This window comes from Peromyscus eremicus, chromosome 6, assembly GCF_949786415.1.
Source record: "Peromyscus eremicus chromosome 6, PerEre_H2_v1, whole genome shotgun sequence".
Taxonomy (NCBI): Eukaryota; Metazoa; Chordata; class Mammalia; order Rodentia; family Cricetidae; genus Peromyscus; species Peromyscus eremicus.
In genome coordinates, this window is record NC_081421.1 from 34,338,780 (window position 1) to 34,364,800 (window position 26,021).

At 41.3% G+C, this 26,021-nt stretch overlaps 1 long non-coding RNA gene across 1 annotated transcript in view; it reads right to left on the reverse strand.

Moving 5' to 3' along the window:
• Positions 1–297: 297 nt before the first annotated feature.
• LOC131913032 (uncharacterized) overlaps positions 298–26,021 on the reverse strand; it is a 29,917-nt gene continuing 4,193 nt past the window's right edge. Inside the window, exons 2-3 of the long non-coding RNA XR_009379796.1 lie at positions 7,926–8,051; positions 298–1,269 (exon numbers count right to left, since the gene is read on the reverse strand). This is a non-coding gene — a long non-coding RNA (uncharacterized LOC131913032). The remainder of the gene's footprint in view (positions 1,270–7,925; positions 8,052–26,021) is intronic.

Consider the following 26,021-nt stretch of genomic DNA (forward strand, 5'->3'; position numbering starts at 1 on the left):
CACATGTTAAAATGGCTCTGATCAGTATTTTCTCCAGTATGATTCCTGATAGAGTTATAGAGATAGCTCATTTCCCATTGTAAGTTTTGAAGCCAGGCTTCTCAAGTGGAGTGGAGTGGTTTTCCTTATGCTTTTTTCCCACTGTTTTCCATAAGACAACTATCAGGGAAAAGTCACAGGATACTAGAAACACAGAAGCCCCTGCAAAGCTGCATTAACAAGACAGAAGACCATGCACTCTCTTGTCTCCATTTACATGCATAATACTTGGTTTATTGTTTCATGCTTTCAGTCACTTCCTCTACAAAAAATTTTCAAAGATCCTGTACTGTCAAAATGGCTTTCCTTTTTTACAGGAAGTCTCCTTTCCTCATTTCTCATTAATCACTGATGAAACTGGGAAGCTCTTGCTTTCCTCTTCCTTGTAGAACAGATGCTATGCATTTGGGACAAAAACTACAGCACCGATGTAGGTTTTTTCCTACAGAAATGATTGGGGTCCAGGAAGCTCAGAAACATCTACAGATGGTACAGAAACATCTACAAGGGCACCAGGATAACATTTAATGAAAACATAAGAACTCAGTGTATTTGCATTGAGAAAGGAGCCTGTGCTCTTTGGTGTTATGTCAACCTAATAGAACCCAGAATCATTTGGGAAGAAAAATTCTCAATTGACAAAATGCCTTAATATTGTCTGACCTGAAGGTAAATCTGTGGTTCAATTTCTAAATAGTGATTATTTGCGACCTGCATGGCTTGGGTCCTGGGAATCTCTCTAGGAGTTGTGAGGGAATGAAGGAAATACTGACCCAGAGATATACATACAGTATAGCTAGGGAATTTTCTAACCCTCCACAACTCAGACTCTCAGGATATTTATTAGGTACACCACAAGTGTAGGGGTTAGCTCATTTCCCAGGAGGTCTCTGAAGGTGACCACTTTCAAGATGTAAACACCCAGGAGGAGGAAGCTGCAGCTGATAGTCTTACATACCCTGGTCAATAAACACTCAGACGAAGACTCCCAATGAAAGCTGTGTTATTTCTCTGGAGCCTGGTCCGTGTAAGGAGACAGATTTGCTGATTATTCCATGTGTCCAAGTCTTTGAAATCTCCAACATGGTCATGGCTTTGTCATAAAACACCTTCATTCAGGAATCCTCTAATCCACTAATTCAGGGAATTCTCTGCTCCTTACAGTAATTAACGTGGGAGGCCCCATCCAATATCTCGATGGTACCTCTTCTACACTGATGATCCTTGACACTATAAGAAAGAAGATGGAGCAAAGTAATATAGACCAAGACAAGTAAACAACAATTCTGCATGGCTTCTGCATCAGCTCCTGTCTCCAGGTCCCCAGCTTGTTTGAGTTCTTGCTCTGACTTTCTCAGCAGTGTACTCTTCTCCATTCTTCTCCAAGTACATTTGGTCATGGTGTTTATATGACAGATTATAAGGAAACCTCAAGCCAGACATGGTGCACAAAGCTGTTCTGAGTCTTGATGTCAAGATAACATTTTATAAAATTAATATACATATTAAAATAAAATAAATGTAGTTCCAGTTTCTGTCTGCTCTTTCCATGTGTATGTCTTGGGTACTATTTCTATTTTTAGACTGACCAGATATTGTTGCATGCAGAGATCTTAAGGTATGCAGTTACTCACAGCCAGTTGGAGAATAAGTGTTTGCAGGGTCCATAACTACAATTAGTATATCTACAAGGCAGTTTCTATATCTAAAGTTAGTCACCTTCCTGGAAGAGTAAGAAGAAAGCTTGTAAAAGCCAGAGAACCAGGACCTTTTCTAGGAGGTCCTGTCTTCAGTATGTCAGGGACAAGGATAAAATCTCTAGTTAGTGGAAAAATACAGACCCCCATAAGACAGGGAACTAGATCATCTTACAGTCAGGTTGCCTAGCAACAGGACATTGAGGCAGAGCCCTTGACCCTTTCACCCTGTAAACATCCTATACAAACATCCTTAGCTTGCCCCACCTTATGCAGATGACAGCTTCTTGCTTCCCCCCACCCTGCAGAAACTATATAAACCCTCTTGGAGAAAAATAAAGTTGCACCTTGATCAGAATCCAGACTTGGTGTGTTTTGTTGTATCTCCTGTCCCTATCACTCCATCCTTAGGGTGGTAGAGAACCCATTGAAGCCCTGCAGGTGGGGCAAACTGGCACCCAACGTGGATGAAACCACCTCTTGAGGATTCGGAACGTCGTCTCCTGGAGGAAGACCAAGGCCTTGGTGAAGTTGTTGGATCCCCCTGAAATTGCCCGGTTCAGGACGCGATCCCGGAGGAGGGCGGAGACAACGCAGGTAAGAAAGTGACGAGCCATGGGACAGGCAACTTCGTCACGAGATTTATTTATTTCTTGCCTAAATGAGCCCCTCAAGATACAAGGAACTAGAGTAAAGAAAAAAGACCTTAAAGCCTTTGTTGATTATTGATATTTTTAGGATCTATAAACATTCCCCTGACATAAAAGAGGTTATTAATATAGGAGAAGAAAAAAATCTTCAAAGAAGCCTTTCGCTCCCCCTCTACCTGCCCTAAGACACCCCCCCCCCCAGCGCTTTCTGGTCCACCTTCAGTCTGTCCCTCTGTTCATGACCTGCACTCTATGGAAGAGGGGATGCTCACAACTTTTAAACCTAACAATCCCCAGGAGTCTGCTTTTGCCCATCCTCATCCCTCTGTTAATAATTTGACCTCTAACTCCCCTCTAGACCCCACCGAGGAGGCTTCCTTAGAGGAAGGGGCGGCCCGTTACCATAATCCAGACTGGCCCCCTTGCAAAAATCTTCCCTTAACACAGGGGTCCTTGGGCCCTTTTATACCACCTCAAAAATCTCCAGCAGTTCCCCCTTCCGAAATGCCCCCTCCCTATATTTCTCCATCTTCCCATTTTTGTGGGCCTATTCTTGATGAGTTGGCTCCCCCTGTCCCAGATCTTGGTTCACTGAGACGGGCCCTTCAGGCTCGCAGGGAACATGTTGAGCTTTTAAGGGAATTGAAAACTCTTGACAAAGAACTTAAAGCTCTTGCCCTTGAAGTGGTGGCCCGGGTCCACTAAAACCATCTCAAAAATCTAGTAAATCCAAGAGTAAGCCTCAGCCTGTCCTGGCATTTCCTGTTACCAGGAGCCAGACCTCTGGGGACTCATCCGAGGCGGCCACCCAGAGTGGCCCCTCAGGGGGTTTGGAAGATCAAAATGAGGAGGGGGAGGAGGAGGAAGAACCATCACCAGAGGACCCCCAGCCAGGACAGACTTATCACAAATTAAATTTCCGCCTAGTTGAAAAGCTGAAATCTGCCTGTGCTCAGTATGGTCCTATGGCTCCTTTTACATTAGCCTTGGTGGAAAACCAGAGCGAACATTGGTTGACCCCTAATGACTGGTATTTTCTTGCCCGCACGCGCGGCTCTTTCTGGGGGTCACTTTGTCCTCTGGAAAACAGAATTTACAGAAAATTGTCGAGAAGTTGCTCAAAAAAATGCTGAACAGCCATCCTCAAAAACTTGGACTCTAAAGAAACTCCTCGGCAACCCCCCTTATGATACAAATGCAGCACAGGCAAAATTCCCTCCTGGCCTCCTGGCCCAGATTCAAAACGCGGGGGTCCGGGCCTGGAAATGCCTGCCCCAAAAGGGTTCGGCTGCCACCTCATTAGAAAAGATTCGTCAGGGCCCTGATGAACCTTTTAGTGAATTTGTCTCTCACTTAAATGATGCAGCTGAGAGACTTTTTGGGCCAAACGAACACGAAAGCACCTTTGTTAAACACTTGGCCTTTGAAAATGCAAACCCTGCCTGCCAGGAAGTCCTCTGCCCTCATAAAAACAGAGTGGACCTCTCTGAATATGTGAGACTCTGTTCAGGTGTTGGCGCCACCCATGCCATGGGATCAGCTATAGATGCTGCCCTCAGGGCTTCACAACAGCCTGGAGCCCGCACCTGTTACTTCTGTAAACAACCAGGACATTTCACTAGGGAATGTCCTCAGAAAGGTCACAGCCTCGCGCCCTTAGCCCAGCCAGCTCAGGAGGCCGCCTCTATGAGGCCCCTGCCTTCCACTCTCTGCCCCCGCTGCAACAAGGGCCGTCATTGGGCTACAGAATGCAGGTCAAAAGTCAATTATCTGGGTCAGCCTCTTCCTCCGTGGGTGCCGGGAAACTTCCAAAGGGGCCAGCCCCTGGCCCCAATGCCTCCAAGAGCGCACCCTGGGGCCTTGAGGTCCACTCACCCCCTGCCTCCCCAGCTTCAACAAATTCTCCTGCCCCAGTTCCATTCTCCTCCCTCCAGAGAGCAACTCCAGGCAGTGCCAGATTGGACTTGTGTGCCGCCACCGAAACAGTATTAAACTCCCTTGAAGGGGCTCAGGTCATCCCTACAGGGGTGACAGGGCCCTTACCTCCTAATGTTTATGCACTTGTCCTTGGCCGCGCTTCTGTGGCCCTCTGTGGTGTCCAGGTCTACCCTGGCATAATAGATAGTGATTTCACAGGTGAAATTAAGATTCTGGCCACTGCTGTAAACGGCATGGTCATGATTCCTCAAGGTACATGCCTGGCACAGCTAGTTCCTCTACCCTCCTCTGTCTGTGATAATCCCTCAATTACAAACACCCCTCGGGGGTCAGCTGGATTGGGCTCCTAGGACGCCTACTGGGTCCAGCCTGTTACTCAGGATCGGCCTACTCTCACCCTTACTATAGAGGGAAAGAAGTTTCAGGGTATCTTGGATACAGGGGCAGACACCACAGTCATTTCACAGTCTCACTGGCCGTCCGCTTGGCCACTGGTTCCATCCCTCACTGATTTAAAAGGAATCGGTCAGTCTAATAATCCTTTAATTAGTTCAAGGACACTTTCCTGGAAGGATAAGTAAGGAAACCAAGGGACTGTCACTCCTTTTATGGTTCTGCTAATGGTGTTGCAGCCTTTGTGGCCCAAGGCCACCATACCTCCTTCCTAATGCCTTTCTGGTCAGCGCAGCTGGTTGAACTTTCAGCAATTTTAAAGGTTTTTCAGACCTATTCTGATCAACCTTATTAATATCTATACAGATAGTGCCTATATTGCCTTTTCCATCCCCTTGTTAGAAACCTCTCCAGCCATAAGGCCTACCTCCAACGCCACCCCACTTTTCTCCCAGATTCAACAGCTTGTCCTGACTCGCCAACACCCATTTTTTATAGGCCATATTAGAGCCCATAGTGATCTTCCTGGACCATTAACTGATGGCAATGCACAGGCAGATGCTGCCACCAGGCTAACTTTCCCTGTCATGGTTGGCTCAGTCCTACAGGCCCAAACTGCCCATAAGATCCACCATTTAAATTCTCAGACCCTCCGTCTTTTTTTTAAGATCTCTAAACAACAGGCCTGAGAAATTGTCAAACAATGTCCCTCTTGTGTTGTTTCTCACCCTGCCCCACACTTGGGAGTCAACCCTCGAGGCCTCCTTCCCAACCAAATCTGGCAGACAGATGTTACTCATTGCCCCGAATTCGGCAGACAAAAATTTATCCATGTCTCTATAGATACCTTTAGTGGCTTTATCTTCGCCTCTCCTCAAGCTAGGGAAGCCACAAAGGATGTTCTTTCTCACCTGATTCTTGCCTTTACTGCCTTGGGAAAACCAGCTAAGATAAAAACAGACAATGGCCCTGCTTATACCAGCACAGGCTTCAAAAAATTTTGTGATAGTCTACAAATTATTCATACCATAGGGATACCTTACAATCCCCAGGGACAGGGCATAATAGAACGAGCCCACCAGACCCTAAAGACCTGGTTGGCTTGCCTCAAGTCTTCTAACCTTCATTTTACCTGCCCCAGAGATCAATTGAGCCATGCTCTGTTTGTTCTCAACTTCCTCACCATAGATGCTGCAGGGCACTCTGCCGCTGACAGGCACTGGCACCCTTCTCCAGATGCCACCCGGCCACTAGCCATGTGGCGAGATCCCCTCATGGGGTGTTGGAAGGGCCCCCGACCCGGTCCTTATTTGGGGACGAGGTTCAGCCTGCATTCTTGGCCAGATACACTCTGCTCCCAGATGGTTACCAGAACGCCTGGTTAGAGCTGTAAATATACCTGATCTGCCCAGGAGAGATAGCCCCTCTCCTGAGGAAACTTCTTCTGTTTCAAATGCTGTCCCTCCGGCAAGCCCTCCAGGCTGTTGTCCTCACCCACAGCAACCCCCACCAGCCCTTTAGCTCTGTTATCACTCTGTTCAGAGTTCCTGTGGGGGGACAGTGGGAACTTTACAGCAAACTGTGTTTGAGACCTTTCACACAGTATACAAGGCCCATAGTTAATCACGTTCTGGGCTGAGCAGGGACACTGCTTGTCACAAATCCAGTCTGACAGCAGGGGTCATGTTTCCAAGGGCAGTGCTGAATTTTTATCCAAGGTGTCAGAAAGACTTGTCAGACCTGCTGGCCTTGGTGTCACAGGCAGTCATAGCCATGTTGGGCCAGCTTGACACAGCCTGTGGCTGGCAGGTAGCACAGCAAACAGGGTAGCACCAGAGATGCCACTCAGGGCACCTAGGTCCCTTCCACCTAGACTAACCTATTATTCCTCAGATCAATTCCTAGATCTCTAGGAAGAGAAGCCGCCCTGAGATGACTGCCTTGACAGGAGCCTGTTACTGCTATCACCTTAGCAGTCCTTCTGGGGGTTGGAGCAACGGGAACAGGCACAGGAATTGCTTCTCTGGTCCTGTCCAACCAACATTACGCTGATCTTCAACTGTCCATAGATGAGGATATTACCCAATTTGAACAGGGAATTTCTGCCCTCAAGTCATCCCTTTCCTCCCTAGCTGAGGTAGTTTTACAGAACAGGAGAGGCCTGGATCTCCTCTTTCTACAACAGGGTGGCCTTTGTACTGGGCTCAAAGAGAAATGTTGCTTCTTTACAGACCACACCGAGATAGTCAGGGACAGTATGGAAGGTTAGAAAAGGACTAGAAAAAGAGAAAAAGAAAAGGAGAATAAGAGCTTGGGTGGTTCTAGAATTGTTTTTCCAACTTCCCTTAGCTAATAACCCTTTTTCCCTCCCTCCTAGGACCTGTTGTAGGCCTGCTCCTGGTCCTTGCCTTTGGGCCATGGGCACTTTCCTGGCTCACTCGGTTCATCCGAAGCCAAATAACAGACCTGCTGGCCAGGCAGATTCAGGTTCATTACCACTGCTTTGATATGCAGGACTCCAGGGTTGAAATTTCCCCTGAGAGAGATGCCCCACACAGACCCCTTCACTCGGGGGAGGCTGCACCTGTGTGTGGGAAAAAGGCTCACTCAAGGCATGATTGGAGTGCAGCTGGGACTGCACAGGCTGGGGACCATGGTACCCCAAAATCCGGAGAGCCTGGATTATATGCCCTGTTGCATAGCGGTTGTGCAGTAACAGCCTTGCGCTTACCCATTTCCGCTCCTTCAAAAAACTGCACGGTCCATTGATTCCTGCACTATGGGGACGCCTGTGGTGCTTGAGTATGGAGAGACATTCCCTCTCGGACCTTTTTTCACAACCTTTAGAGGGATAGGGCCTCTGTAATCCTCCATTGCAAAGCCTCTTTCAGAGCCCTCATTTTAGACCATTCGAACCTGGTTTATGCTGGCCCTTAGATTTATTACTAAGAAGGGGGAGATGTCAGGGACAAGGATAGAATCTCTAGTTAGTGGAAAAATACAGACCCCCATAAGACAGGGAACTAGATCATCTTACAGTCAGGTTGCCTAGCAACAGGACATTGAGGCAGAGCCCTTAACCCTTTCACCCTGTAAACATCCTATACAAACATCCTTAGCTTGCCCCACCTTATGCAGATGACAGCTTCTTGCTCCCCCCACCCTGCAGAAACTATATAAACCCTCTTGGAGAAAAATAAAGTTGCACCTTGATCAGAATCCAGACTTGGTGTGTTTCCTTGTATCTCCTGTCCCTGTCATTCCATCCTTAGGGTGGTAGAGAACCCGTTGAAGCCCTGCAGGCAGGGCACAGTATATGAGAGGAAGGCTGCACCTGAAATTTCAACAATATAATTGCCCCAATGATACTTAAAAAATGGCAGCACCAATTGAACTGCCACTATGCATGGGTAAATCTCACAAAACTTCATCCTTAGATGAAGAGCTAAAGACAGTCAATGGCTACTCAGAGGGAGAATCAGTCTCCCCCAGGGATTAGATAATTAATGGTTTATCCTGTCCCAATTGTTCATTTTTAAACACACATTTTTATGAGCAACATTAAATGTGCTTTTTCTCCCTGCCCTTCAAACACACACACACACACACACACACACACACATACACACACACACACACACACAAAACAACAACCAAACAAAAAAAAACCCAACCAAACACAAAAACAAGATTAATTTTTAGAGGTCATAAAATTAAAGAGGAGTGAAGAGGATGTGGGAAGGGATGAAGGGGCCAAATGAAGGGATGGAAATTATGTAAATACAATATTGATGTATGAAATTCTCAAATAGATTTAAATTCAAGAAGATTTTATCATATACTTAGATGAGGGTTAAGACTCACTAACTAGTATAAGTATTTTTTAAATACTTGTGAAAGAACATTTCATATGATATTTACATTTGAGGGTATTTAAGCTTAAGGGAAACAATGAAAACTTTAACAATTTTGGGTTACATTTTTTTTTAACTCAATCAATGCCTCCTTAGGTTTCTCAGATGCTTACTCAGGAGTGAGCATGATACTTCTTCCTGGCTAGAAGAAAAACACAGTTGATAATCTTCCTCAGCATTCTGGAAAACAGAACCAAAAGTCATAATGTACCTTCCCCAATACTCACTTTAGTACACATTTTCTTTCCTCTTCCGCATCTCTAAAACTGGAAAGTCTGAGGCAGGCAATAATAATTCTGTTCTGTGTAAGAGGAGGCTGCCATTAAAATTAACAGTGGTGAGTTCAGTGGTCCCTGCTCTCCCTGAGAATCTTCAGATTCCTGTCTTTTCATTTCTGGTAGAACAGATTTATCAATGCAAACTGTATTCTTTTTACTACATTTTTGTGACACTGGGAATAGGAAATCACTCCATGCCCTGTTTCCAAGCAAGAAATTGTCCCTGTCACCCATCTCCCTACAGGCCTTGGAGAAAATTGAGGTTTGCTATAATGTGTTTCTGTCCAGACAACTTATTATCCCAGTGCCATGTGTCCACCATGTCTATGATGACTGAGCAAAGCTAAATTTAGAAGCCTTGGAATGTCAGCAACCTGAGTACAGGAGACAAAAACTAGGGAGTCCTTGTGGGGGAACTAGAACATGAAATCAGCATTTCACCTTCATTCTGAGAATCTCCAAGGAGAAAGGAAGGTATCTAAGTTTTGTAATAACCCAGAAGAAAAAAAAAGATACAAAACACATTAACACTGGGATCCATTTGAAACAACCAAATATAAGTTATGTAGTAGCTATTGAATTGTGTCAGAGCCCCACATGAGGTACCAAAGAAAATGCATTAAGTAGAGTTATGGCTTATTAATAACTTGTTTACTTTTGATTCCTGATAGAAAATAATTACCTTTACATGCAGAGTGAAGTCCCATTTATTATATTATGATAGTAAATGAGTGCACTCCTACACATACATGTATACACACATGCTGTGGGATGGTCTGTATGTCAAGTGTGTTGCTGATTGGTCAGTAAATAAATTACTGATTGGCCATTGGCTAGGCAGGAAGTATAGGCGGGACAAGGAGAAGAATTCTGGGAAGTGGAAGGCTGAGAGGGAGACACTGCCAGCCGCCACCATGACAAGCCACATGGGAAGATCCCGGTAAGCCACGAGCCATGTGGCTAGGTATAGATTAATGGAAATGGATTAATTTAAGATATAAGAACAGTTAGCAAGAAGCCTGCCACAGCCATACAGTTTGTAACTAATATAAGTCTCTGTGTTTACTTGATTGGGTCTGAGCAGCTGTGGGACTGGCGGGTGAGAGAGATTTGCCCTGACCGTGGGCCAGGCAGGAAAACTCTAGCTACAAATGGCGTCCAACGTGTTGGCAAGAGTTTCCACCTAAAACCTGAGTAAAAAGATTCTAAAATGGAGCTAAAAACAGCTCCTAGTTGTCTCTTTCAAGCTAGCAGCAGCCTGCGTGTTTGAGCTACTATGGCGGGTTCCTGGTGTGCATGCTCAACCTGCAGTATGGCGGGAATGAGGCCTCTGCAAGTGGCACATTAAGCTGTGTGTTGGATTTAGCCTTTGCTAGTACAAAAAAAAAAGAGGTTTCTGGGCTACACGCTACTTTGATAGAAGCATAGACCCACTATTTCTGAGAGTTGATGGCTTCCAGAGCTGGCGGAAAACGTACTACCGCCATGTTGGGAAGCTGAAGTGGGCGGAGCCAGCAGCCATAGCGCCAGCGCCATTTCAGGCTTAGAAGGCTGCAGTTTAAAGCAATAGGCTCAAGCTAATATAAAAAAATAAGCCACGTAAAGATGGCTACCACACAGAGAATCTGGATTATGTTCTCTTTGATATTTGTGATTAAAGAAAAACATTTGATTACAAAAGCTGTTGAGTTATGCCAAAATGTATATTTTAAAGGTACCTTGACTTCAAAATTTGGATGTAAGGATATGTTGCTTTGGAAAGGAGGCTCTGATTTTGTTTCCACAGAAAGCCAGAGGCTATGGATTTGTTCAAGATTAAAATACATCAGGTTTGACCAGCCAAGACCCCCTGAAAGGTCTCCGATGACACCATGGCCCTGATGATCCAACATCCAGAATGGTTTCAAGGCAACTGGCTCAGACAACATACCCTCATGGACTATTCCATAATTCTAAAATTTTCTTTGTATCCCCATAAGATACAGCGCCCCCCTCCAGCAGGAAGTAGTAAGAGAAACTACGCCCAAATTCCCAAATATACCAAGCTGACTTTGGAGATATGTAAAGGTTAAAACCTTCCTTTTTAAGAAAAGAAAAGGGGAAGTGCTGTGGGATGGTCTGTATGTCAAGTGTGTTGCTGATTGGTCAGTAAATAAATCACTGATTGGCCATTGGCTAGGCAGGAAGTATAGGCGGGACAAGGAGAAGAATACTGGGAAGAGGAAGGCTGAGAGGGAGACACTGCCAGCCGCCACAATGACAAGCTGCATGGGAAGATCCCGGTAAGCCACGAGCCATGTGGCAAGGTATAGATTAATGGAAATGGATTAATTTAAGATATAAGAACAGTTAGCAAGAAGCCTGCCACAGCTATACAGTTTGTAACTAATATAAGTCTCTGTGTTTACTTGATTGGGTCTGAGCAGCTGTGGGACTGGCGGGTGAGAGAGATTTGCCCTGACCGTGGGCCAGGCAGGAAAACTCTAGCTACACACACACACTAAAATTAAAATGAATGGCCTATATTTAAGGTCATTTTCAAAATATGTTTCCCTCTTTACCAGTTATTTTCGGCATCATCTATTAGATCCTTGATACAAGTATTCAGAGGACACAGCTCTAGTGATATAGTCTAGATGAAATTGTATATCAAACCTATCATTCTGTAATTATTAATTTGAAACCTTGTTCTTAAGAAATAAATCAGTATCAAAAATGTCTACATGACAAAGAAGACATAGAAAAAGTGGCACCAAAGATATCTAATGTAAAATTGTATTGACAACTTTACATCATGTTCATTGTGTGTATACATATATTTACAAACAATTCATACAATTCATGTATACATGCATTTTCATATCTCTCTCTCTCTCTCTCTCTCTCACACACACACACACACACACACACACACACACACAGGGTTTATTGTGCTCTAGCAGTACAAATGCACTTCACATGCTGCTCATTGATTCAACATAAAGGTTGGAGAAGCCATCCTAAAAAGAGAAGAAACTCAAAACATTGGTGCTAAAATCAGGAACAAGACAAGTCCATTAATATCACTTCTCAATGTAATTCTTACAATTTCAGCTAGAGCAGTAAAACAAGGGAAGGAGATGAAACAGAAACAAATGATAAAGGAAGAGGTCAACATATATTTATTTCCATATGAAAAGATTCTATATATAAAAACATAGCATGCAAAAACAAAACACCTCCTAGAGCAGATAAATATTCAGAAAAGTAGCAGGATACAAAACTAAAACACAACTATCAGCATCCTTCTTCTATGCAAATGACAAAAAATAAATCAAGAAGACAATTCTATTCTCAGTGTAATAAAATAAAACAACAACAACAACAACAAAACCCTTGAAATTGATTTGATCAAAGAAATAACTGGTTTGTGCAATGAAAACATTAACACATTGAAAAAAGTAATCAAAGATACCAGCATATGGAAAGACCTCCCATGCTCACAGATTGGCAAGATTAATGTGAAAATGGCCAACAAAAATTTTAAAAGTAATTAATTATTTTTGAGTTTCATATGGAAATACAAATGACTGAAGATATCCAGAACAAAACTAAATATTAATCATCATTAAAACAACTACATGCTGGGGGTATTATTATAAAAGATCTCAAGTTATGCTGCAGTGCAATAATAAATACAAAAACTGTTCTGGGAGAAAAACAGTCACCCATGGAGTAGAATTGATGTCTTCATACAAATCCATATTGCTACAGCCACCTGATTTTTGACAAAGAAGGCAACCATTCACATTGGAGAAGATACAGCATCTTCAATAAATAGTGCAGTACAAACTTAATCACTACATGTAGAAGAATAAAATTTGATCATTGTCTCTTGAACTACACAAAACTCTCTGGTATCCTGGATCTTATATAGAAGGAAATTAGGAAATTTATGCAAACTCATTGGCACAGGAAAATACTTTCTGAACAGAAAGCCAATAGTGCAGACATAAAAACCAACAAGTAATAACTGGATTCTCATGAAGCTAAGAAGTTTCTGTACAGCAAAAAGATACCATCATTTGACCAAAGATACAGCCTACAGAATGGGAAAATATCTTTTCCAGTTCTTATACAGTGAGTGTCTAGAATACATAAAGAACTTTTTTAAAAAGATCAAAAAAGTAAATGACCTATATAAAAATAATCCTCAAAACATGTTATACAAAAAACCTACTTTTTAAAATTTTAACATCATTAGCCACCTGAACAATAAAAATTAATTGTATTTTAAGTTTTTGTCCTGCCCTAATCAAGATGGATAAAATAAAAACTCAAATGATGACAAATGCTGATGAAAATGTTGGAAAGGGGGACCACTTATTCACTCCTCGTGGGAATGCAAATCTGTCCAACCACTATGGAAATTGGTGTGCCAGTTGCTCAAAAAGAAAGAAATAAACCCACCACATGGTTCAACTGTACTATTCTTTGATAAACACATGGACTCTCAACCTACTTTATAGGTACCTCTGATCATTAATGGTCATCTGTGCTCTCCTCTTCATAGATAGAAAAAACATCTATATGTTCATCAAATGATGAATTGATGAGGGAAAGCGTGTATATATTCTCAGCAGAATATTACACAACCATGGAGAAGAATGAAAATTTGATCTTCACAGATAAATGCAATGAGTAGGAAACAAGTACTTTAAGGTAACGCAGACTCAGACAGACAAAACCCGCACATTTTCTCTTCTCTGTGAATGTTAAGACTCTTTACACCAGGTAGCGGTGGCACATACCTTTAATTTCAGCACTTGGGAGGCAGAGGCAGGCATATCTATGTGAGTTTGAGGTTAGCCAGGTCTACGGAGCTAGTCCCAGGACAGTCAGGGCTACACAAAGACACTCTTTCTCAAAAACCAAAATAACAAACAAACAAAGACTCTTCAGATATGGTGTGTTTAATTTGAATGACCATTAGAGGTAAAAAAAAATTACTAATGGGTAATATGGAGGTATTGTCTAGGGAAGAGATATATATAACATTGGGTTATGGGTGAACAATGTATGCAGCAGGAAGGGTTAAGTGGGTGGGAAGCTGAAGGTAAGGCAGACAAGGAAGTATGGGAAAGGACAAATAACACTAAAGTCTATCAAAAAAAGTCATGAAAAGCCACTTGTGCAGAACATTCATACATATCAGGTCTTGAATGATTGTTTAAAAGGACATAATTGAGTCCTATAGTAGTTGGATTGCAGAAGCCCCTCTCCCAGCTAACCTCCATCCCTTTCATTTCAGTCTGGATAGACTACACTTAGTCCTGCTAGAGCCTGCATTCAGGAGCTGTTCCCTCCACATAACCTCCATTCCCTGAGGATTTCACCTTTGGTCCTGGTATAAAAGTAGACATGTTGACTGATGGACTTAAAGTTAATATCCAGGCATAAGTCAACACACCTACATTCTCCTGATTTTTCACAAAGAAGCCAAAAACACACAATGAAAAAAAATAATCTTCAGCAAATGGTACTAGGCCAACCAAACAGAATCATATACAACATCCTGCCAAAAACTAAACTCCAAAATGAGAGCAGATTCCCTGCGTCTGATAGAAGAAATGTGAATATTACACTGAATATTAGGACAAAAATAATTCTCAGTAGCATCCAGCTATGAACTCTGCAATCTAGAATTGTGACTTTCCTGGAAGTTATACTGGTGAAATAGGGCATATATGATGGAGTTTTTGATTGATTTTAATGCTTACTCCAGGAGATGGTACCCATAAATGATACTGATAAAGTAACCAGGATCTGAGAGTAGATAAATCATAGTCCTTTAGGAAAACTGACTACTAGTATTCTGTTACAAGAACATAAAATGACTCCTAATGAGATATTGCTATACCTTACATAAACACATCAGTCAACCTTCATCAGAAAAGCTTCTTTTTTCAGTTTATTGTAAGAAGAAAGAGATACCCAACTGGAAAGTTAAACAGAATTTCCATTTGACTTAACAGCTCTTGTCTTGGGTGTAGACCCATGAAAATGATATTCCACAACCACACAAAATTCTGTGAATAAAATTAACTCACAACATGGTTCACAACTTCCAAAAAGAGGAAAGAAACTAAGTATTCAGCCATTGAATGTCTAAAAGAAATCTGGAGTAGACTGTAGGAGAAAAAGTATGAGAGTTGTGATCTGGTTTAGGGATCATTTACGATAAGGAAAATGTTCTTGGCATAATCATGTAAGTGGCCACTCTTGTGAATGAACAAATATTGTCACTCATGATCAATTAATTATATGCTATATGTAATTTAACTCACTTTTAAGAAAGATAGGGACAAGTTTATCCTCAAAACACTTTTACTATCGGTACTAAACTTCATAATGAAGTTGTCTATAGGTGGTCAGGAATAGAGCATGTATTTTTGTATTTGAAAATATACTCAACCAAACCCTTTTTTCAATAAAATACATTCTTAAAAAACTGCTGTAAGTAAACTGTGTAAAAACCAAGGTTTTATATTTTGTACTTAAGTACTTAATGGGCACTTGTCACTTATGAAGAACCTTTGAAAATATTTAGTTTTCAAATAACATTACCTGATCTCTGTTTACCCCACTTTATAGATCAGGCAGTGTCATAATGGCTAATATCCCAAAATAGCAAAGAGAGGGTTGGCATTGGGCAGTCTAATAGCCAAGCACAGATCAGAACTGTGGGGCCTCTCTGGCTCATCATCTGTGTCCTAAAGCTTCCGTTTGGGAGCACCACTCCGGAAAGTAACTCTTATTTATGTAGCCTTGTCTCCCTTTTCTTCCTGGGACAATCAGCATTTCAAATGAGATTGCATACTTACATTAGGAGTGAGGTGATAAATTATATAAATGTGTTACTGATAAATCTACAGCTACCTTGGAAATACATAAAATGTACAATAATATGGCTTTATACTCAAACATTTTCTCATAGGATGCCTAATGTGTTTCTTTCTCTTAATAACCAGATCTATCTGGCTATGACAATAATTATCTAAAGTGGTGGGATTAATGACATAAGCCACCTATTATAGATGACTTGGTAAATTCTTGATTGATTTTCTACAGGGGCAAAACACAGAATAAGACCTCAAAAAATTGTTGAATGAATAAAGAATAAAAATATATGTTAGTACAGAAGGGTAAAAATCCATTTGATTTGTTTTACCTTAAGAATTAGAGATAATACAATCTTTGATAATCAGTATAATATGAAGTAAATACATTCTGACTATTAGTTACAACCAAGGAGTCTCTGTACAAATGGGGATGGTACTTCTTACTGCTACAGCCTCTCCTGATTCCACTGGTCCATGGGACACCACCTATTGAATATTTATCTCCCAGTGATGACTTTCTCATTGACACTTTCGACTGCAGTAGAGAGGCTTTTCTTAGTACAGGCCAAACACTAAGAGAGCAGATAGTCAATAGTCAACCAAATACAAAAGTTGAGGAGTTACATGAAATTAACCATTTCTTGTAGCAGGGCTCCACTGAGTAACAGTTTTAAAAGATACATTATGGATAAGGACATTTAGGAAGTTGTACTAAGAACTGACTCAAGAATCAGAATTTGAAGAATAATATATCATGGAGGAAAAAGAATCAGCAAACATATTGAGAGAAGAGAAATGTCCATATTACAAGTAGTGTACAATAGCTGTGTCAAAAACTACAGCAAAGCCAAGATATGTAACTCCTCAGAAATGGCCAATGGAGTAGCAACATATAAGTCACTGAGAATACTAAGCCAAAGAGAAACAATATCTGAAGAATGATAGGAATACTATTGTAAAAGACCATAAAATGCAGTATTTTCCTCAAAGATTCCAAATCCCTGATTCCTTCAAATGATAAATATGTCCGGTAGGACAGATACCATGCAGATTTCACTGACATCATGATCCTGAAGCCCATCAGCTCCATTCTCATCCCCTAAGATACTATAAGTTACAATGACCTACCCAGATAGAAGTCAGTCAACTGCCACTCTAGGGAGAGTCAGATTTGAAGAATAATAGGGATTCAACCAGCAGTTGTTGTCTAAAGTGGAATGGAATGCATTGGAAGAAGTAACAGCTTTCTCTGAGGAAACCATAGTTCCCAGGTGACCATCCTCCACAATAATCAAATTCAAATTCTGAATGAGCCAAGAACCAGACCCTTCTGAGTCTCCAAGGAAGAATGCAGGTCTATCACATTCTTTTTTTTTAAGAGCTGAGGACCGAACCCATGGCCTTACACTTTCTAGGCAAGCGTTCTACCACTGAGCTAAATCCCCAACCAATTTCTTTTTGTTTTTAATTTTATAATTAATTTAATTTTACACATCAGCCACAGATTCTCCTGTCCTCCCTCCTCCCGCGCCCCCCCCCCCCCCGCCCTCCTCCCAATCCACCCCCCATTCCCACCTCCTCCAGGGCAAGGACTCCCCTGGGGATTCAGCTCAGCCTGATAGATTCAGTCCAGGCAGGTCCAGTCCCCTCCTCCCTTCACCTAGGCTGAGCAAAGTGTCCCTGCATAGGGCCCAGGCTCAAAACAGCCAGCTCATGCACTAAGGACAGGTCCTGGTTCCACTGCCTGAGGGCCTCCCAAACAGTTCAAGCTAATTGACTGTCTCACTTATCCAGAGGGCCTGATCCAGTCGGGAGCTCCTCAGCTATTGGTTCATAGTTCATGTGTTTCCACTAGTTTGGCTATTTGTCCCTGTGCTTTTTCCAATCATGGTCTCAACATCTCTCACTCACACAATCCCTCTCTCTCTCTCTTGTCAATTGGACTCCCAGAGCTCCACCTGGGGCCTGGCTGTGGACCTCTGCATCTGCTTCCATCAGTCATTGGATGAGAGTTCTATCATGACAGTTAGGGTGTTTGGCCATCCAATTACCAGAGTAGGTCAGTTCAGGCTTTCTCTTGACCATTGCCAGTTGTCTATTGTGGAGGTATCTTTGTGGATTTCTGGGCACCTCTCTAGCACTTTGCTTATTCCTATTCCCATGGGGTCTTCATTTATCATGGTATCTCTTTCCTTGTTTTCCCTCTCTGTTCTTGATCTAGCTGGGATCTCCTGCTCCCCTAGGCTCTCTTTCCCTTGACCGTTGCCCTTCATTACCCCTGCTTATGACCAGTTTGCTCATGTAGATCTCATCCATTTCTCTGTCATTGGACGATCTCTGTGTCTTTCTTAGGGTCCTCTTTACTAGGTAGCCTCCCTGGGGTTGTGAGTAGCAGTCTAGTCATCCTTTGCTTTACATCTAATATCCACCTATGAGTGAGTACATACCATGTTTGTCTTTCTGAGTCTGGGTTACCTCATTCAGGATGATTTTTTCTAGATCCATCCATTTGCCTGCAAACCTCATGATGTCATTGTTTTTCTTTTTTCTTTTTTGGTGATGCATGCCTTTATTTATTTACTTATTTATTTTTTGAATGCTGAATGCCATTTATTGAAGGAGGGAGGAAGTCTTAAATACAGGCTTACAGCACAATGGGAGAACCCCAGAGGGCAGAAGTTCACTACCGATGTTTTACAATCTTGCATCTAAGCTATTAACGCCCAATATGCAGGATACACAGACAAGAAACTTCCCTTAAGCACTCAGGAGGGTGGAACCCAGCAGGGAATTAGCATGGGGAGGACATCAAGGTCAAGGTCAGCAAGCAAGGCAACAGTTACTCAAAACAGGGGCCAGGGCCCTACTTTTTTACTAAAAAAAATGAGCTTCTGACTTAGGTTGTGTGGGATGTCAGAAGGTCACCTTACCCATCATAGAGACACCTGCCCAGGCCACACAGGCGCTCTGTCTTAGGTTGGTGAGCACCCCCCAGGCATTACCCATTTCAGAATACTCATTATCATACAGGCTCAGTCATTTGTGAGCTGCAGGGTTAACTGCTGCCAAAGATCTCAAAGTGGTGCTGGGCTTGCAATCTGTGTGTTTGACACAGAAAAGACCAACAGAAGTCCTAACCCACCCATAGCCAGGAGGCTAAAGGCAACTGAGCTATTCCCTTCCTTAACCAGCCTTACTGAAAATTGGAGTCCTTGTAAGATGGTATCCCAAAAGCAAATGGAACTTCAGTTTATAAATTTCCACTTTCAAAGCCAATTGAAATGTATATAACTATTGAATTAAATTTATCATGCCCAATAGAATGGAAGATTAACTAACTGTGGTAGCTACTTTTGCTGCCAGGGTCTCCACTGTGCTAGCTGTAGTAAGCTATTATGAAATGGCAATCCCAGAAACAGTAGCAGCGGTGGCCGCCACTGCTATAACAGCAACAATGGCAGCAGTGATGTCAAATTCTCTTCTGGAGCGCATGGGCATCCACTAGCATGAACACAACTCCGGGAACACAAACCACCAAGGCCCAATTTTCTTGATCCCAGCATGACTTAAGCTGGCAGTTCTGAAAAAGAACAACTAAGAACTATAAAGAAAAAACAGGCAGCTCACAAGGAGCAGAACTAATGGTCTCATACTGGCTACATTCAGGCTCACAAATTTTAAGGTATCTTCAAAGGGGGCTAAATGAATTTCAGGAGGCCAATAAATGTTGCACAGAGCCACTCCTGAAAAGTAGGTACTACACCAGCTTGAAAAGGATTGTGAAAATGAAAAGGCTTAGCTGGCATGCTGCTGTTAACAAATGGAGGTCAGTGACCTTCAGGGTTATCCTTAATCTCCAAGGTGTCTGAATGACATGTTCTCAAACATACTTGAAAAAGCAGTTACCATACATTACCTTCTGGAGAATCCAACCACATGGCTACAGTTCCTAGACTTGTGTTAATGTTTGCCAAGGCTGGCCATGTTGGGCTCTCAATCCCCATTGGCATCAGAAAGGGAGAGTTTTTCACAAAGGCCCAATAGGTCTCTGCCATGTTGTGCTTCAGCAGCAGCCACAGGGCACACACAGTGTTCAGGAACCCAAAGAGGAACCTCATTGTCCTGAGGAAAGACATAAACAGAACCCCAGGCCCACACCAACACCAGATTGGGTCCCCCCCCCAAGTGCCAGTAGAAAGATCCTTCCATCGCTCCTGGGGGTGATTTGCAACAGGAGCCCTCCAGTGCTTATCTGCAGCAGATACTCCAGCAGAATCCGCTGATATAAAATTTAAAATATATAAAACAAGGGAAAGAACAGAATGTGGAGATAAATGATGAGCCCCTAGCTCCCCCCTTTTTACTTTAGCAAAATATGTTTGTTTGGTTTTTTTAATAGTTCAAATTTTTCTTTTATTTTTTATTTTTATTTATTTATTTATTTAAATTAATTAATTAATTAATTTTTCTATTATCAGCTTGATACAGTATAAATTCTTATCTTAATAGTGAAATGTTTCATTGAGGCTTGCTCAGTAATTGAGTAAAACCAAAACTTATTATAAGCCACAGTCATCCTAGGGTCCCCCATGCTATATATATACATATGTATATATGTATATATATATATATATATATAGCCTCCATGGTTCTGTGGGTTGCAGTCTGATTGTTCTTTGCTTTATATCTAGAATCCACTTATGAGTGAGTACATACGATGTTTGTCCTTCTGGGGTATGGGTTACCTCACTCAGGATGATTTTTTTCTAGTTCCATCCATTTGCCTGCAAATTTCATGCTGTCATTGTTTTTCTCTGCTGAGTAGTACTCCATTGTGTATATGTACCACATTTTCTTTATCCATTCTTCAGTTGACGGGTATCTAGGTTGTTTCCAGGTTCTGGCTATCACAAATAATGCTGCTATGAACATAGTTGAGCATGTATCTTTGTGTATGATTGAGCATTCCTTAGGTATATGCCCAAGAGTGGTATGGCTGGGTCTTGAGGTAGTTCAATTCCCAATTTTCTGAGAAACCACCATACTGATTTCAACAGTGGTTGTACATTTGCATTCCCACCAAAAGTGGAGGAGTGTTCCCTTTGCTCCACATCCTCTCCAACATTGACTGTCATTAGTTTTTTTGATCATAGCCATTCTGACAGGTGTAAGGTAGTATCTCAGAGTCATTTTGATTTTCATTTCTCTGATGATTAAGGATGTTGAGCATTTCTTTAAATGTCTTTCAGCCATTTGTGATTCTTCTGCTGAGAATTTTCTGTTAAGCTCTGCAGCCCATTTTTTAATTGGATTGTTCAGTATTTTGATGTCTAGTTTCTTGAGTTCTTTATATACTGTGGAGATCAATTCTCTGTCAGATGTGGGGTTGGTGAAGATCTTTTCCCATTATGTAGACTGTCTTTTTGTCTTATTGACCATGTCTTTTGCCCTGCAAAAGCTTCTCAGTTTCAAGAGGTCCCATTTATTAATTGTTGTGCTCAGTGTCTGTGCTATTGGTGTTATATTTAGGAAGTGATCTCTGGTGCCAATGTGTTCAAGAGTACTTCCTACTTTCTCTTCTATTAAGTTTAGTGTAACTGGATTTATGTTGAGGTCTTTGAACCACTTGGACTTGAGTTTTGTGCATGGTGACAGATATGGATCTATTTGTAATCTTTTATATATTGACATACAGTTAGGCCAGCACCATTGTTGAAGATACTTTCCTTTTGCAATTGTATAGTTTTGGCTTCTTTGTCAAAAATCAGGTGTTCATATGTGCGTGGATTAATGTCATGATCTTCAATTCAATTCCATTGGTCTGTATGTCGGTTTTTATACCAGTACCAAACTGTTTTTATTACTATAGCTCTATAGTAGAGCTTGAGGTCAGGGATGGTGATGCCTCCAGAGGTTGCTTTATCATACAGGATTCTTTTAGCTATCCTGGGTCTTTTGTTTTTCCATATGTAGCTGAGTATTTTCTTTCCAAGTCTGTGAAGAATTGTGTTGGTATTTTGATGGGGATTGCATTGAATCTGTAGATTGCTTTTGGTAAGATTGCCATTTTTACTATGTTAATCCTACCTATCCATGAGCATGGGAGATCCTTCCATTTTCTGATATCTTCTTCAATTTCTTTAGAGATTTAAAGTTATTATCAAAAAGGTCCTTCACTTGTTTAGTTAGTGATATCCCAAGGTATTTTATATTATTTGTGGCTATTGTATTTCTCTGTTAAGTTTCAATTTGGCAGATCTGTCCAGTGGTGAGAGTGAGGTGTTGAAGTCTCCCACTCTTCATGTGTGGGGTTTTATATGTGATTTAAGCTTTAGTAATATTTCTTTTACATATGTGGGTGCCCTTGTGTTTGGGGCATAAATGTTCAGAATTGAAACTTCATCTTGGTGGATCTTTCCTGTGATTAGTATGTAATGCCCTTCTTGATCTCTTTTGATTGATTTTAGTTTGAAGTCTATGTTGCTGGATATTAGGATGGTTACACCTGCTTGCTTCTTAAGACCATTTGATTGGAAAGTCTTTTCCCAGCCTTTTATTCTTAGGTAGTGTCTATCTTTGAATTTGAGGTGTGTTTCTTGTATGCAGCAGAAAGATGGGTCCTGCTTTCATATCCATTCTGTTAGTCTGTGTCTTCTTATAGGTGAATTAAGTCCATTGATATTAAGGGGTATTAATGACCAGTGATTGTTCATTCCTATTATCTTTTGGTGGTAGTGTATGTGTACTTCTCTTCTTTGGGGTTTACTGCTGTGGTGTTATTTATTGCCTGTGTTTTCGTGGGTGTATCTGAACTTCCTTAGGTTGGAATTTTCATTCTAGTGCTTTCTGTAGGGCTGGGTTTGTGGATAAGTATTGTTTAAATCTCGTTTTGTCTTGGAATGTCTTGTTCACTCCATCTATGATGATTGAAATTTTGCTGGGTATATTAGTCTAGGCTGGCATCCATGGTCTCTTAGCATCTGCATTACATCTGTCCGGGTTCTTCTGGCTTTCAAATTCTCCATTGAGAAATCGGGTGTTATTCTGATGGGTTTGCCTTTATACGTCACTTGGCCTTTTTCCTTTGCTGCTCTTAATATTCTTTCTTTATTCTGTACATTTAGTTGTTTAATTATTATGTGGCGAGGGGACTTTTTTTGGGGGTCTAGTCTGTTTGGTGTTCTATAGGCTTCTTGTATTATTTCATAGGCATTTCCTTCTTTAAGTTGGGAAAGTTTTCTTCCATGATCTTGTTGAATATATTTTCTGTGCCTTTGAGTTGGTATTCTTCTCCTTCCTCTATCCCTATTAGTCTTAGGTTTGGTCTTTTCATGGTGTTCCAGATTTCTTGTACATTTTGTGTTATGATTTTTTTTGGAATTGGTATTTTCTTTGACTGACGAATCCATTTCCTCTATTGTATCCTCTACACCAGAGATTCTCTCTTCCATCTCTTGTATTCTGTTGGTTATGCTTGCATCTGTGTTTCCTGTTTGTTTACTCAGATTTTCTATTTCCAGCATTCCCTCTGTTTGAGTCTTCTTCATTGTTTCTATTTCCCTTTTCAGGTCTTGAACTGTTTCCCTCACCTGTTTCATTGCTCTTTCATAGTTTTCTTTAAGGCATTTATTGTTTTCTTTCACTTTTTTATTTGTCTTTTCCTTTAGTTCTTTATAGATTTCTTCCCAGTTTTTGTTTGACTTTTTCTCATTTTCTTTATTGATTTCCTCCACTTTTTTGTTTATCTTTTCCTCAATTTCATTTTTTATTTTTTCTTGAAAGGCCTCTAGCATCTTTATGATGCTATTCTTAAGGTTGCTTTCTTCTGCTTCTTCCGCCTTGTAATGTTCAGGTCTTGCTGTTGGAGGAGGGCTAGGTTCCGGTGATGCTGTATTGCTCTTTATGTTGTTGTATGTACTTCTGCTTTGATGTCTGCCCATCTCCTCATCTAATAGGTATAAGAGGTGCCTGTGTCTGAGTGAGTTGCTGTTGGTCCACTCTGTGTTTGTTGTGTCTATGTCTCAGAGGGCCCTTCTGGGTCTAATCTTAGCTCTTGGTCTGATTGGAGCAGGCAGCTTCCATGTCTCAGCGAGCTGCTCTTGAGTCAACCCTAGCTAGTTGATTCTGTGACTCACAGATTTGTTCTTGGTCTTATCAGGGCTCTTGGTCCAGTCAGAGCTGACAGATTCTGTGTTTCAGGAAGCCTCTCTTGGTCCAATGAAAGGTGGCAGGTACTACTTCTTAAAAAGCCACTCTTGGTCTAATCAGGGCTGGCAGATTCCTTCTCTCCTGAATTTACTCTTGGTCCAATGACGGCTCTTTGTCCAATGAGAGCTCTCTCTTTCTCTGGGCCAGATGGGAGCTCTGGGCTGGATGGGAGCTGGGGGCTAATCTCCAAGTCTCAGGAAGTGGCAGATGGGTGTGGAGGCAGGGTGTATAGATTGCAGTGTCAACTGGGGGGTCTTGGAGAAGGGGAACCTTCTCATGGGAGCCCTGCCTGCTGGCCAGCAACTGGGGCCAAGTTGGGCAGGTCTTCCCCTGGAACGGCTGGGGCCCAGGGATGGGACCTAGGGACAGGCCTCCCTGGGTATGAACCCAGTCACTCACCTCTGAGCCAGATGGGAACTCTGCAGCCCTATCATATTCTTGATGAACCTGTTCCATCCTGAGTATAGGAACTCTGAAGTCCACCTGCCCTTACTGCCTGTGGAATTGAAGCTTATCAGAGTTGTTTTTAGTGATTAAGATTTTAACAATTGTTACACATGTATTTTATAGCACTTGGAGGGGGAGCTATTGCTGCTGTATCAAATGCCAAAAATGTGTAACAAGCAGAAAACAGATTTTTGAAAAGTTGAAGACTTTTAAAGAACAAAGTTTGTCTTAATTTGAGCAAATTGGTACCCACATGCAGAATTTTGTAGAATAAAGCTCAGCTATTGAGCACTCTGAAGAGATTATGAGATCATTAAATTGAAGCATTATTTCTTTAGAGTATGTATGAATCATCATAAGTTCATATGGGCAGCAGTAATAATTGTAAAGATACTGTGTATGATCAATCTTAGGAACACATAATTAAGGCTCATGGAAGAGATTCTACACATTTTGTATCTTTGGTAACTGATATATCCATATTAGAATTGTGCCTCTGACTATGCAGAACACATAGTTTTAAAATTATGAAGTTACATATTTAGTAAAAACAATGGTATTCTGTACATAACATTCTTATATTAAAAGTTATTGTAAGTAGTTCTAAGAGGCAAGTTCATACCACTAATTGCCTACACAAAAACTTAGAGATATCTAATAATACTAACTTAGTAACTCTATTAAAAGCTTAGAACAAAAGGAAAAAAATCACAGGCAAAGAAGGAGACGTGCAAATATAAACTCAAGGCAAAAATCAAGAAAATAGAAAAACATCAAAAAATAAATTAAATGAAGAGTTAGTTCTTTGAGAAAATCAAATGAGATTACCCAATCCCTGTAGGTGTAAAGTTTCTGTCCCACCAGCAACTCACAAATTATTGACATGAGACTTATATTAATTATAAATGCTCAGCCAGTAGCTCATGCTTATTACTAATGAACTCTTACACATAATGAACCCATAATTCTTATCTATATTTAGCCATGTGGCTTGATACCTTTCCTCAGTACAGCATTCTCATCTTGCTTCCTCTGCATCTGGCTGGTGACTCCTGACTCTGCCATTCCTCTTCCCAGCATTCTTAGTTTTGTTGCCCCACCTATACTTCCTGCCTGGCTACTGGCCAATCAGTGTTTTATTAAACCAATTCAAGTGACAAATCTTTACAGTGTACAAGAGGATTATTCCATGGAAAACCCTACCCAAATTAACTAAGGCAGAGAGAGAACATCAAAATTAAGAAAATTAAATATGAAAAGTGGGATATAACAGTAGACACTGAGGAACTCCAAAGCATGATAAGGACATACTTTAAAAACCTATACTCCATCAAATTGGAAAATCTAGAAGAAATTGATAATTTTCTTTACATATACATACAACTTACCAAAGTTAAATCAAGACCAGATAAGTAATTTAAACAGATTATCACTCATAGTGAATTAGAAGCAGTCTTTAAAAGTCTCCCAACCAAAACAATCCAGGTCCAGATGGTTTTAGCACAGAATTCTACCAGAACTTTTTTAGAGTTAAGAACAATAATCCCCCAAATTATTCCACAAAATATAAACTGAA